Here is a 10,475-nt window from a genome sequence, read left to right on the forward strand (position 1 = left end):
ACCCCACATTTGTCCTAGTACCTTCTTCCAGAGAAGCCAGCCTTGGGATGTGTGGAGAAAGCAGTGGAAGCCCATCTCACTGTCAACTGGGAATGTAGATGACAGATAGATGGTCCCTAGCAGAAGGTGCTGGCTTTGTGGTTAACCAGTCACTATCAGGAATGACAAGGTGTGCTGGTGGAAGATGGTGTGTCTGAGGGTGTGCTACACTTAGCCTCTATGGCACATAGAAGGAATCATAGCTCTCAAGGTAACAGTGCTCAGATGGTTAGTAACTCCTGCTGAAGGTCAGTCATGCACTGGGTGGGAAGGCAGCAGACAGCTGGGTAACAGACATGAGAAGGATGAGTGTTACAGCCAGAGGGCTCTTTGCTTGTACAGTGTCTCAGCTGCAAAGGTCCAGGTCATCTGAGTGTCGTCAAAGATGGCTAACCCAGGTAGACCTGTTATGGTTCTGGTTGGGGACACCTGGGACCTGAACAGTTATGCGTATTTTGGTCTGTGCATGTGCAGTATCATACCTTTATTCCTTATCTACCCATCTGATTTTCTTGCCATATTACTAACTATTGCCTCTCTCCTGTCTGTCCCTTCTCTCCCTATGAATCCCAAGAAAACCTTCCCACAAGGTGGAAATCCTCTCAGTGTGAGTTCCCAGGAGTCTTTCTGAGCTTACTGGGGGATCTACACTTTCCTTTTCGCTGTGGATTCCCAGGGAAGCATCTTCCTGCGCTCCAGCCTGTCTGCTCTGCCTCACCTCTGATCCTCTGCCTGTCAGCTGCTTCTTTCCTCATCTGCTAACTGCCCTTCCATGTGACTCGGTTATAAACTGAGCCATCTGTGAATAGCTGCTTCATGGGCTGTTGCATGAATCTGAAATGTCCTACAAGCTGTCTTGGCAACTTTGGGAGTGGGGGCATAATGAGAGACAGTCGTAAGGGGATATTATCTCTGCATCCCCGGCTCCATGACCTGTCAGCTGAGCTGGTCCACATATCTTCCCTTCTGTGGCAGCCTAAGCCTTGAGATACACAGGAACCCCAAGCAGTCTTTCCTTCTACAGATCGTTTCCCAGTGTTTCTCACCTTGATGCAAATGTGACTAGAACATGAGTATGTTTCTCCTCTGAAATCTTAAAGCTGGCCCATCAAATGAGGCCACAGCTAATCCCATCCTGCTGTTAACTAACTGGCTTCATCTTGTTTAGGTGCTCAAAAAGGGTGGGCACTAACAAGGGACAGTATGTCCAGGGTACCAGCTTCAAGGAAGGATCCCGTAGACTGGGTGGGTGGTTAGCCTGATGATAGCCATACATGAGCAACCTGGAAGGAAGGTTCACTCTGTAAGAAATGAACATGTGACAACTAGATTTCTTGTTGTTGTTTTATAAATGTTCTTTCTACAATTTGCCTTACCAGAAACCCTATTCCAGGCCCCCATTCCTCTTCATTTTCTACCCCTGTCCTCAGCTGCTCTTTGGTGCTTAACCTAAAATGTTACAAATTCCCAAGTCATTATAATACTTACCACGATCCCACCACAACCCTTACATTGGCCCAAGAGATGGATCTGTGAAAAGCTGTAGCCTTGTGCCCTTGCGACAGAGTGCTACAGCATTCTGGGGGAGGGAGATGCAGGCTGTGAATTAGTGCTGTCTAGACTTTGAATCTTTTCAATGTGTTTATGGACTGATGGTCATAACTGTGCATAACTACTGGGTTTGAGGGATGAGCCGTACCTGTAACATAAGCCAGCTTTAGAAAGTCAGGATGGGGCGCTTTGTCTAAGAGAAAAGAATCAGGGTCACATGACAGGCAATTTTCAGCTCAGCAAAGTCATCATTGCTGAAATTATGTGATACATATCCATCCTTTTCCTCCTACTTCCTGGCTTGTGAATCTAGTTTCCTACGCCAAGGCTGTGGGAAAGGAAACATTTAAAAAATATATAATACTAGTTTTAAGAATATGAACACTCAGGATGGCTGGAGACCTCAGAGTCTGGTGTAGGGTTTGATATCACATTTACCATTTTCTACTGGAAGAACTGACTCATCAGAGCAGGCCCTTTTATCTCCACAGTAACAGCCTTGGACAAGTGCTGAATGGAGACTTAAAGACACCCAAAACATGAGCTCTTTCTGTCTGTCAGGTTTTAGTCACTTACTTTCACCCTGTCCAACTGGGGAGTAGTGAAGATGGGGACTCATGGGCACCAATAGGTCTCATCTTGACAGCCAGTTCCCCTCCTCTATCCACAGGTTCTACCAGATGCCTGCCTGCCTGTTTTTCTGTCCATCTGTCTGTCTGTCTGTCTGTCTGTCAATCCATCTATTTCTCTTCTGATGCAAGGTCATAAGTTACCATGCTGTCCACAAACTCACTGAGTAGCTGAGTAAGACATTGGACTTCTGATCCTCCTGCCTCTATTTCCCTAGTGCTGGGATTGCAGATATGAGACACCACAGTTTAACACTTTTTTGAGTCTCCTTCTACCCCAGGCTGTTGGGGAACTCACGATGTAGCCCACCCTGGCCTATAACTCACAGTAACCCTTGTATGTCAGTCTCCCAGGTGCTGGGATTATAGGAGGGAGCTCACACATCTGGCTATTCAATGTTTTCCCCTGTGGGTTCCTGAAACAATCATGGTTGTACCCATAAATTTGTCCCTTAGTCCCTGTTTTATATCTGATTTTAGAATTACCTATAGTGTTCAGCAGAATGCCAGGGTGCTGTTGTGACTTGAAAACTCTGTTAAAACAATAAGTGATTTAAGCATGGGCCAAAATGGGGAAGGCATCAACTTTGAGGATGACACCAGGCTTCCTGCTCATTAACACTGCTTGGGTTCACACCCACCCCAGGTCAAGCAGCCCACCCAAACCTGGCTCCTCAGTGTGAACCCTACTCAAGATGTGAAGCACCACCCAGAAGCTATAGAACACTTTGGGACATACCATCTGCCTTTCCTAGTTTCTTCTTTCTTTGGTATAAACTTCCCTTCCTAAAAATGACTCTTTCTGGCATATTGCTACTGCCATCCTTGCTAAATAACAAGAAAGACTAAAAAAAAAAAAATGCCTTTGAAATAAGTGCCAGCAGCCTGCTGCCCACTCATTGCAATGCTTTGGTTTAAATAGCTACCTTGTTAAAAAAAATGAAAAGAAAAAGTAAATAGAAACTTTGGGTGTCCAATGCAGACGTGTGATCCATCTAGTGATTGAGTACCCTGGGAGATAATGCAAGGCCCTGCATTAGATGTTTTCACTGTATTGTGTTTACAATAGCTAGAAAGGCTAGCATCTGAGGTTGATAAAGGAAAACGCAAACACCCCTCCCTGAACCTTAGAAAGGAATTAATCTGCTGAAAGTGAAAGAAACCCATTCAAGCCCAGGTAGGTTTGAGGGTGTCAATGACAATGACCTTGTGATGTCCTTTCCAATATAGGTTCTTCATCCACCTGTGCATTTGCAAGGCCACACGAAGACAGTGCTTTTCATTTTCCTAACAGATAGGAATCAGAAGACCTGTCTTTTCTATGTTTCCAAAAGTGAGATTCAATTTTGCTTCTAAGTAATATAAGAAAAAAATATTTGCTCTTTCAAAACCATAACAACCCATAGCCTGAGCATGCAGGAACAGTACCCCCTGAAGAAGACTGAGAGCACAGTTTCATTCTGTCAAGGAGTCAGCAGGTGGGAGAAATTCTGGACTTCACCTCTAGACTGTATATGCAGAATAACACACATTTAGCATGTGAGTTGGAGCCCACTGTCTTCTGCTCTGGGATGTGGTTACTGAGCACTCCAACACTTCACTGAACCCAGAGGTATGGGGGAAGAGGGCTTAAGAATAGCTAGTTTAGCTGGGTATAGTAGCATAAGAGTATACTCCCAATAAGCACACACTTGGGAGTCTGTGGCAGGAGGATTGCTATGAGCTTGAAGCTATACCAGGCTAGACCATAATGAGTTCTAGACCAGCCTGGGCTACATAGATGCTATCTTAAACAGACAAAACAAATCAAACAAGCCAGCTGCCTGGTAGTTAGGAAATGTTTGTCTTTATCCCCTGTTCTTTATAGTTTATGAAGTGACTGACGATAAACTCAAAGCTATTTATAGTTTTAACAACAAATAGATGCCTATGTGACCCTTCTTGCACACAAATACTAATTTTGTTAACTGTAAAGTAAAAATGTATAAATTAAATTTTATAAAATTAAAAGCATTTTCTCTTCAAAGACAAAAAAACAAAGGCAAATGACACTCTGGGGAACAATGAAAGCACAATAAATATATCAGCATATCTGAAAAAGACTTTATATCCAGAGTGTGAAAAAAAATTCAACAAAGAGTCAAAAGCCACAAATAAAAGCAAAGCTGCTTACACAAAAGGTACTGTGCATGGCCTCTAAGATATTAAACCTTGCTGTTCAAAAGGAAAATGGGAGCTACAGCCACAGCCATGCCTCCTACACGCTAGAACAGTGACAGATGAAGGGCCCAGGTGTCCCTGCTATTGGCAAGATTGTGAAGCAAATGTCCCTCTCTCTGTAGAAGGTCAAAATGGTACAACAATTTTGGAAAGCAGTTGATAGATTCTTGATATTAAATCACCTATTGGTACAACTCAGAGAACCTAGAGGGGAAAGCAATGAAGCTCAGAATTAGCAGATAGAAAGAAATAGCAAACATTAAAACAGAAATAAGCACAGAGAATAGAAAACAGAGAACAGTGCAGCTGAATTGAACTGTGTTCAGTTCCTAGCACTATGGCTCATAACTGTTGTAGTAAATTTCCAACCCAATAAGTCTGAGCAATGAAAACACAACTTAATTAATAACAATATATGATGTGTACCTAGATTGAGCTGATCTACCACTACACTGCCACCTTCCCTATATAAGAGACCCCTTATAACTTGCAGTTTCTCCAGGCCAGGTGCTTCTGCTCCACTCTCCTTCCTCCTCCTCAGTCGTCCTCTCTCTCCTTCTCTCCCAAAACTCCACCTTCAGCTTCAGCTCCACCTTCCTCTCTTTCTCTGCCCAATCACTGGGTCTAGCCTTTATAAATTAAGGTAGGAAGAAGGTTTACAGAAAATCACTTGAGTGCTAACTCATTCCTTGTTCGCAGCCCCTCACAGGAGAATGGAATTAACATCAAATACAATTAGCCCCAGGGCTATCTGTAACGCACAACCATCCTTAACTTCAGTTCCAGGGAATTCTATACCCTCTTCTAACCTTCTTAGCACTGATGACACACATACTATGCATACATAAATGCATGCCAACCACTCAAACATAAAGTAAAAATATATAAGTCTTTAATTTTTAATGACTACAAATTATTTTATGAATGTGCATGTTGTTCTCAGAGGCCATGAGAGGGCATGAGATGCTGTGCAGCTGGAATTACAGGCATTTGTGAGCCTCCTAACATGGGTACAAGGAACTGTCACCAGGTCTTCTGTGGTGGTAGCAAGTGCTTACTTCTGAGATGTCTCTCTAGCCCAGAAAATGTATTCTTTTTTTTTTTAAGATGTATTCATTTGTTTTATGTATATGAGTACGCAGTAGCTGTTGAGGGCATTGGATTCTATTACAGATGGTTGTGAGCCACCATGTGGTTGCTGGGAATTGAACTCTAGACCTCTGGAAGAACAGTTAGTGCTCTTAACCACTGAGCCATCTCTCCAGCCCCCAGATGGATTCTTAATAAATAATGAACCAGTTTATTATCAACTGATAAGCTAAAAAAAATACATGAGAGAGCAAACAGTCAACAGTGACAGAGAAATAACACAGAATGTGAACAATGATGGGCAAACAGGGGACCTCAGGATGCACACATCCCCAGAGACATGGCCTACCAGACACTTCGTGAAGAACCAGAGACCTTGAACATGCTTCTTACCACTCATCAGAAGCCTCCCAGCAGATGAAAGCCAGAACCAAGTGGTTTTATTGCTGAGTTCTGCCACACACTTGAAAATCTGATGACGGTGGCTCTCCAAGTCTCCCCACAAAAGTGGATGGCGAGGAAACACTTCCAAACTCACTTTATCAGGCCAGCATTCTCCGGTGCCAATGCTTCGTGAAGACAATTTAAGAAAGGAAACCAAAGGCTGACATGCTCAGTGAACATAAATCCTCATCAACAGCATGTTATCACACACCATGACTAAGGAGGGCTTCCCCCTGGAATTCAAGGATGGTTCGATGAATGAATTAATAACCTGGTGTAAATTCATATTCTCCTTCCAGTCACTTGTCAGTTTTCCCAACCTAAGAGTTTATCAATGTCCCCAAAATTCCCCCATGGGAACTCATGAGTCCAGCTGTCCCCTTCTCCCTCCTGGTGCCTTTATTCAACACATCCTTGGTCTTCTCATTGAAGATAAAACTAGTCACAAGTCACATGTCTAGCAATGTTATCTGTGCACTGCTCTCAAGCCCATTGACCTTCAGGGTGGCCACAGTCAGTACTGAGTCTCTAGACAGAAGGCTGTCATCATTGCTTTGTTCTGAGTTCAGCAAAACTGTCCATGTCTTTACAGAAGCCAAGTGCCACCAGCCCGGCCTCCACAACCCCAGCCCCTCACTCTAACTTCGTTGCTATTCCCAATGCCACTGCCACTCCACAGTCAGTTCTTCTAACATCTTTCAGCTAAAGCCAGAGGCTTTCTCTTGAAATGGGTACTGAGTGGGATTCCTGGCCCGAAGCCCAAGTGAGTTTCACCAGCCTAAATGTGTGTGTTTCACATACTACTGAAAGCTGGCATTTGCCAGGCGTGGTGGCACACGCCTTTAATCCCAGCACTCAGGAGGCAGAGGCAGGCGAATTTCTGAGTTCGAGGCCAGCCTGGTCTACAAAGTGAGTTCCAGGACAGCCAGGACTACACAGAGAAACCCTGTCTCAAAAAACCAAAAAACCAAAAAAAAAAAAAAAAAAAAAAAAGAAAGAAAGAAAGAAAAGAAAAGCAAGCAAGCTGGCATCTGCGTGTGAGTCCCCTAGGAGCTGATATGTTTAGTTTGTGTAACTCATCCATGAATGCCTGTCTGAGATGTAACTGATGTGCCCTTTAGTGCGATAATCAGGAGTCACCTGTCTACAAGGAGCCTGGTGGATGGTCTTCCATTTGCTCTTAAGTATGTGAAGTCACTTTGAGCCTTAAGGGGACAACTGGGCTTGAAATCCCACTGTCTATGGCTGCTTGTGTTTAAGAACAAAGCTGTTGATGTTCCTCTTCGCATCGTTGTGATGGAATACCTGATAAGAAGCCGCTTAAGAGGCGAGAGGCACAATCAGAGTGAAGGGAGGAGCTTGTGGCTGTAGCGGCAGAAGTATGTGGCTGTCTGCTCATATCTGGGTGGATCAGGAAGCCGAGACAGAGTAGGAAGCAAGGCCTGGTTGTTAACCTCAGGGGCCACGACAACCACTAAAACCTTATAGAGGTCCTTTAAGATAGGAAAAATTATGGGTTGTGGCTTCAGCAGGTTTCAGTCCACCACTGTGGAGAAGGCACAGAGGAGCGCGCACCACAGAGCATGAGGCGGAGACTTCTCACATTGTGGTGGGCCAGGAATGCAGACCAGGACTGAATATAGCCAGGCTATAATGTTCAAAGGCTTTTCATTTCTCAGAGTTCCCACAAGCTTCCAAAATAGCGCCACCAGCTGGGGACCAAGTGTGCAAACACATGTACCTGCAAACACTTTCATCCCTGAACCATAATAAAGGCATAATGTCCACAAAGGACATTGACACAGAGAGCCAAGCAGCTGTGGAAGCTTGGCCCCTAAGAGTGGTCAATCTTTATCAGCCAGAACTTACACTGGCCAGAGTTTTCTGGACTTAACAGGCTTGGCTTTTATGTAAGAGTGGCAATGAGTCATGTGCGCCAAGTCTGGTGCACCGGTCCGGATGGGAGTCCTCCTGCCTCTGAGTCTGAGGGTTTCAGATGGACACCTGAACACATGCACCCCAAATTTATCTGCAAACTCTGCCGTTCAGGAAGCTGTCAGAGCACATGGGCTCCTGTTTGGAGCATAAGTCATTCTCTGGTTCTAACAAGAAAGAGAAGGCAGAGAGCGCCGAGCAGCACAATTCACAAAGTCACAAGGTTAAACCATGCATCGCAAATCCTTCCTATCCACACGCTCAAGTATAATCAGCCTCTTTTAATTACCAGGGAATATTGGGCCTCGGGGAAGCGAGTGCTCTCGGCCTTGTGATCCCAGCAAGGTTCAGGAGCTGGAGTGGGTTTGGCTGAGTCACCCCTAACAGCCTGACCCCACGCGCATCACGCGCATCACCTGACCGCCACATGCTTCAGCTAGCCCAGCTGTAGAATGGAGTAAACACAGCCGGGAAGGGCCTGGGGTGGTAGCGCTGGCTCCTGCGCATGCTGCCCTTGGAGTTTCTAAGGGGCACAGGTTAGCGTTGCTGCACCAGTGTCCGAGGGATCCTGAGCAGCCTTAAGTCCAAACCACCTTTGGAAAAGAGCCAGTTTCATATTCTTTGGGTTTCAGTTAAAATTTAAAGTCTTAAAAGTATCAGTATAGCTTGGTCACACAGTTTCATTTGTATTGTTCTATTTTTAGAGAAGCATCGGTGATGTTTCTATGCAAACTGTTCACCCTGATGATGAGAACAGAAGTGCTCTGAGTGGTAAATGCCAGCCATCATTCCATAAACCAAGGTATGTATATGTGTTAAAGTGCAGGGTGACCCTAAGGAAAAGCAGAACGGTAAGGACAGATTAATGACCTGGAATTATCCCCAGCAGGGTAGTAGGCAGGAAAGACTATCTAACAATTGTTAGAATGATCCAACACATTTAAAATTACTTCCTCCTGCACATAAAGATGGGAGGAGAAAGACCCTGTGCGCAGAGAACAGGCCCTTTATCTCTGCATTTCCATTTCTTAAATTCTTTCTTAGTGTCTTACAAAATGTCTGCATCCTTTTCTTTTTCTTTTCCCATAGAAATCCATTCGAAATGTCCCTGGTCTCTGCACTTGGACTGCGGCTGCTGTAGATAGCCCAGCCTGCAGCACACCTATAGAGCCCGAGACACCGTGACACGTGTGTGAACTGAGGCTTGAGCAACTCCAGGCCTGGAGGCCACCCCACCTGAGAATGGAGTGGGACTTTAATTTTTTTTTTTTTTTTTAAAGAGGAGTCTGGGCCTTAGGAGTGATGCCTCTGTGGGTGGCTTCTTAGCTCCTCTTTGCCCATGGCCTTCAGCCTGACTCCTATAATTCTGGCTGGCTGGCTAGCAAGCTTGCTAAAGCAGCCAGCTCCTTAGCTCCTCCACTGCTGTATCTGCTTAGTTTGTTGAGCAACATCTGATCTGGAAGGCAGTTCCCTTCTTTCAAAATTAAGAACCCGTGGTGAGGAGCCTGCTTTCCTCTGAATCTGTTTCACTTGGTGAATATTTGAAATCCCCCAGCAGGTGGCGCTGTTTTGGGAGGCTCTGGAGCCTTTAGAGGATAGAGTGGAGCTGGAAGAAGCTGGTCATCGGGAGGAGGCCTTTCAAGGGCCCTGTTGCCAGTCCTGTTTTCTACTTCCTGGCCAGCCATGATGTGCCGAGCCTCAGCCACATAATCCCAGGATATGAACTCCTCTGTGCATTCCCCACGATGATAAATGAACCCGACACCATGAACCCCCAACAAATGTCTCCTCAAAATGTTTGTGCAAGGAGACGCAGGAGTAAGAGACACAGAGCTGAGTCCTGTGTGTGAATACTAAGTGTGTATGAACATCCTTAGGTACAGAGGCACAGTTGTCAGTGTGTGCATTCACCTATAGTCCCATGTAGGTGTCCTGGTTAGCATTAACTGTCAACCTGACACAGCCTAAAGTCATCTTCAAGAGGAACTGCCTGGATCAGACTGGCCTGTGGGCATGTCTGCGGGACGGTCTTGGTCACTCATTGCTGTAGGCAGGCCCAGTGGGCCACAGCATTCTCTGGGCAGGTGGTCTAGGCTAGAGCAGAAGAAAGCTAGCCAAGTGTGGGTCTGCAAACAGATCAGTAAGACAGCTTGTGATAGCAGCTAAGATAAAACAACCCCCTTTCTTCCCTAAATTGCTTTTGCACAGTGTGTTTTGTTTTGTTTTGTTTTGTTGTTTTTAATTACTGCAAAGAAAGGCAGCCACGGAGCAGAAAACCCTCTTTCTGTAGCCAATTCCCTCAGAGATGAAAGCAGCCCAGTGTCTTAGCCCCTCCCCCACAGTCAGTATCAGAAAGGAAGTTGGTTTTTGTGAGACAAAGGGAAATGAGCTCAGGTCAATAGAGGCTCTAGAGTGATATCTCCCTAAGACAACACAGCCATTTACAATCCCTATAACTAAAACTGAGGGACAGAGACAGAAGACCTTCTCAACCTTCCTGGAGGCTTAAAGAGGCAGCATGATGCTGGGACCTGCTTCCCCTGAGCAGATAGATGTGCTGAAGATGGC

General features: G+C 45.3%; 2 long non-coding RNA genes across 3 annotated transcripts in view; one reads left to right on the plus strand and one right to left on the minus strand.

Moving 5' to 3' along the window:
• Gm32838 overlaps nt 1-10,260 on the plus strand; it is a 111,371-nt gene extending 101,111 nt beyond the window's left edge. Inside the window, exons 3-4 of one of the 2 annotated variants that reach the window (XR_001785420.1) lie at nt 8,612-8,709; nt 9,463-10,260. This is a non-coding gene — a long non-coding RNA (predicted gene, 32838). The remainder of the gene's footprint in view (nt 1-8,611; nt 8,710-9,462) is intronic. The other variant, XR_001785421.1, reaches the window with a different exon arrangement.
• Gm35544 lies at nt 1,755-3,557 on the minus strand. The gene is made up of 3 exons (XR_378172.1): nt 3,426-3,557; nt 2,706-2,752; nt 1,755-1,783 (listed from the first exon to the last, which is right to left on the minus strand). It is a non-coding gene; the product is annotated as a predicted gene, 35544 (long non-coding RNA).
• Nucleotides 10,261-10,475: the final 215 nt, after the last annotated feature.

Source organism: Mus musculus, chromosome 6 (assembly GCF_000001635.26).
Source record: "Mus musculus strain C57BL/6J chromosome 6, GRCm38.p6 C57BL/6J".
Taxonomy (NCBI): Eukaryota; Metazoa; Chordata; class Mammalia; order Rodentia; family Muridae; genus Mus; species Mus musculus.